The sequence below is a fragment of the Glycine soja genome, chromosome 15 (genome assembly GCF_004193775.1).
Source record: "Glycine soja cultivar W05 chromosome 15, ASM419377v2, whole genome shotgun sequence".
In the NCBI taxonomy this organism is placed as follows: Eukaryota; Viridiplantae; Streptophyta; class Magnoliopsida; order Fabales; family Fabaceae; genus Glycine; species Glycine soja.
The window spans coordinates 36,131,290-36,135,850 of record NC_041016.1 but is presented as its reverse complement, the minus strand read 5'-3'; positions in this window follow the sequence as shown (position 1 = coordinate 36,135,850).

The following is a 4,561-nucleotide window of genomic DNA, read 5'->3' as shown; positions in this document are numbered from 1 at the left end:
TTTTCTCTTATTTTAATATTATTAGTACTTTGATTTCCCGCCGTGTATTTGGCTATATTATTATTACATTTGAACAATTTAGTATTTCTTTATTTGCATGGTGTGTTTGAACAATTATGAATTATGTTATATGACTATGTGATTTTTCTATATATTTGATCTAGTCATGTTTCTTGCTTCGTGATTGGTTTATATTCTTCAATGTATGCCTTGTGAATGATTAATAGTATATGATTGTCTTATACTTGTTAAGAACTTTGGCTTTTTGTTGATGCCAAAGGGGGAGAGAAATAGGGATTAAATCAAGAACTCACATGAGTAATCAACTTAATTTTAAGAGAAGCATAAATTCAAAAACAAAGGGGGAGAATGGAAATTAATGTGAATGATCTACTAGGAAAAAGTATGTGTGTGTGTGTGTGTGTGTTTCTCGATTTCAAAAGTTGTCATCATCAAAAAGGGGGAGATTGTAGAAGCAAGCTTCATAATGAATCAAAATTGATTCAAAGAGTTTTGATGATAACAAAGATGATGACAAAAAGCTCAAAAGTCAAGAACACTTCATGATAACAAAGATGTTGATCTCAAGAATCAAAGAATGAGTTCAAGATTGAATCAAGAACACTTCAAGGTTCAAAAGGAAATTTGATTTCAAGAATCAAGAATAAGTTTCAAAATTCAAGTTCCAAGAATCAAGATCAAGATTCAAGACTCAAGATTCAAGAATCAAGAGAAGGCTCAATCAAGATAAGTATTAAAAAGTTTTTTCAAAAACTAAGTAACACATGAATTTTTCTCAAAAACCTTTTATCAAAGAGTTTTTACTCTCTGGTAATCGATTGTCAGATTATTGTAATCAATTACCAGTAGCAAAATGGTTTTCAAAAAGCCTTCAACTGAATTTACAACGTTCCAATTGATTTCAAAATGTTGTAATCGATTACAATGATTTGGTAATCAATTACCAGTATGTTTGAACGTTGGAATTCAACTTTAATTGTGAAGAGTCACATCCTTTCACAAAAAAGCTTTGTGTAATCGATTACACTGATTTGGTAATCAATTACCAGTGATAGTTTCTGAACAAAATCGAAAGATGTAACTCTTCCAATAGTTTTCAATTTTTTCAAATGGTTTTTTAAGTTTTCCTAAAGGTTATAACTCTTCTAATGGTTCACTTGACCAGACATGAAGAGTCTATAAAAGCAAGGCTTTGATTTGCATTTCAATGTACTTTTTCAATTCATTCTTTAGACAACAAACTTTTGCCAATTGATTTCTGAGTCTCTTTGAACTTCTTCTTCTTCTTCCTTTTGCCAAAAGCTTTCCAAAGTTTTCTGGTTTTCCAAACTTTGAAAACTTGTGCTATTCATCTTTTTCAATCCCTTCTCCCTTTGCCAAAAAGAATTCGCCAAGGACTAACCACCTGAATTCTTTTTGTGTCTCTCTTCTCCCTTTTCCAAAAGAACAAAGGACTAACCGCCTGAATTCTTTTGTGTCTCCCTTATCCCTTGTCAAAGAATTCGAAACGACACAGTCTGAGAATTCTTTTGATTCTTCCCTTTCCCATATACAAAATATTTCAAAGGACTAACCGTCTAAGAATTCTTTTGTATCCCCATTCACAAAGTTTCAAAGGTTTAACCGCCTGAGAACTTTGTCTTAACACATTGGAGGGTACATCCTTTGTGGTACAAGTAAAGGGTACATCTACTTGGGTTGTTGACTGAGAACAAGAGAGGGTACATCTCATGTGAATCAGTTCTAGTGGATGGTACATCCACTAGGTTGTTCAAAGAGAACAAGGGAGGGTACATTCCTTATGGATCTTTGCTTGTAAAGGATTTTTACAAGGTTGAAAAGAAATCTCAAGGACCGCAGGTCGCTTGGGGACTGGATGTAGGCACGGGTTATTGCCGAACCAGTATAAAAACTCTTGTGTGTTTGTCTCCTTCTTCCCTACTCTTTTAATTTTCGTTGTGCACTTTAATTCCCGCTTTTACTTTTGGTTAAGTTTCTTTTCTATTCTTCATTTACTTAACAACATAGTAAAAGCCTTAGAAGAGTAAATTTTTAATTAGTAAAGGTTTAGGAATAATTAATTCAACCCCCCCTTCTTAATTATTCTAAGGCCACTTGATCCAACAAGTATGTCTAAACCTAAGGTAAACATTGGATCATTGCTTAATCTTGACAGCTCAACATTTGCTCAGTAATTTGACTCTCTAGGGGGTTATAGTACTCCGAATTGGGTGGAATCAATGTCATTTGTTAGCTAACATCCAAGGATACAACTTTTATGAAAACCACAAAACCTAGTTAAATCATTTTCTTAGTCATTTGTTGGATACAAGTTAATTCACGTTGTCATGAAAATAGCACGAGCTTAAAACAACTTATTTTCACTAAGCACAAGCATGCTCTCATCAAGCATGATCATGCTTTGCTAAAAAACCTCCATTTCATGAAGCAAAAGAGGCACAATTCAGATCTCAAAACACACCCAAATTTAAAATAAATAGTATAGAACATGTGATCACATCATGGGAAACAAAACCCCTTAATCAATTTCAAGAAAACATGCAAGAATCAAGAATTTTGAAATTTCTAGGTTTCTAACATTCAAAGTCAAACACTCAATTAAACCATCCATCAGGGCATCAATTGACCCATCAAACATGAGCAATTTGTGATTATCATTGTACAAACAAAATTAAAATGCATAAAACACCCCAATTTGATCTCTAAGGATTCATGCACATGTTCACTCTAACCCTAATTGCTTTTCCTCTGGTTGCTCTTCTAGGGTTTCCAAGTGTTAAAGAGAAGGAAAAGGGATTGGAGCCTCAATTTCACTGTGTCTGTGCGAGGGGCACTTCTCTCTCTATAGATGGTGTCCAAATTTTAGGACGATCCAACGATTAACCAATTTGGGATCGTAGTTTTACTAGGATGGGTTTGGGTGTATGCAGGAAAAAGAGATGGTTTTGGGAAAGGAAGAAAGATAAATGAAATTAGGGGGAAAAGAGCGTAGAGATGTATCATAATTGTAAAAACTGACCTAGTATGTCTCTATTTATAACTAGGGTACTCTGAGCTTATTATTTACTCTATTTTTCTTTATTTTATTATTTTATAAAAAGGAACTCTATTTTACTCTTTTATTAAATAAATAACCAATTAAAACATCCATTTATTTTCTAAAACATCATATTACTCTATTTATTTTCTAATACTATGAAACCCTTAGTTTAATTAACAAAAACTATTTCCTCGTATTTATTTAATTTCTAAAAACCCTAATAATTTTTAAATAAAACTCTTTTTATTTATTTTATGAAAAATGGGGTGTTACAACCCACCCTCCTTAAAGGAAGTTTTGTCCCAAAACTTCACCGAAAGAATAAGATGAAAGAGATTACACATCTGATTCCTGATACCAAGCTATGTACCCACCTAAAGCTCTCTTCTATCACCTGACTCCTTTGCACTCAATGACTAAGCCCAACGATTCTCGCTTCCTCAAAGATATGGTATTTTGTAAGTAAGGTTCTATCACGAGGGTGACATCTCAACGATAATAGAATGTGAAGGACATACCATTTGGAGTTGGGTTATATCATAGAAGACAATGATGAGGATCTGAGTGAACGAATATAAGGTAACATGACAGGCCACACGACTGCCTTTCTTTTTACACATGAAACGATTCAATAAAAGAGATGTAAGCTTTTGAGATTCTAAGGCTTTTGTCAATCCTAATGCAATTCTCCTAAGGAAGGAACCCATCGCCAGAGCCATGGCTAAGAGACTCCAAGAAGATAAGGCTAGGAATGCTGGAGAAGGCCTTATGGTTCTCATGAGCCTTATGGTAGATTTTGAGTCCATGGGCTAAGTATGAGTCCACTTATCTTTGTACATATTAGATTAGGGTTTCATTATTTTTTGGGCCTTGTATTTAGGGCTCCATAGTGTAGGGAAGGTACCCCACAAGTTTAGGGTATCCTAGTAATGTAGAATTTTACAACCCTTGTATTTTAGGGGACCTATACTAGTTTTTGTATTAGGGGTAGTTTTGTAATTTCATACGCATTAAGTGCACTATTTAATGTGTGTGTTGGGAGAGAAATTTAATGGAATTGGGAGAAGTCCAATCCAATTAAATTTCGAACCAGCCTAAGGGGGAGGTGAGCATTTGCTTGCTACACCTCATTGCCACATCATATTTGTGCATGCCCTTCATGCTTTACATGCCTCATGACACTTAGGCACACTTAGTGGAGAATCTTAGATTTGATCTTGGATTAGTGGGTTGAATCATAGCTGAAATTCACTAATCATAATTAGTAAAATTTTGGCTCCAAATTTGACTCCACAAATTCAAGTGAAATTTGAATAGATGCCTTGTGTGTACATTTTGCAACTTTGATCATTTGAGAAATTAGGTTCAAACCTTATTCTCCCTCTTCTCTCTCAAAATTTTGTTCCCCTCTCTCCCTCTCCCTCCACTCATCTTTTCCTACTTTCAAGCTCTTATACATGGCTTCCTATGGTGGTAAGC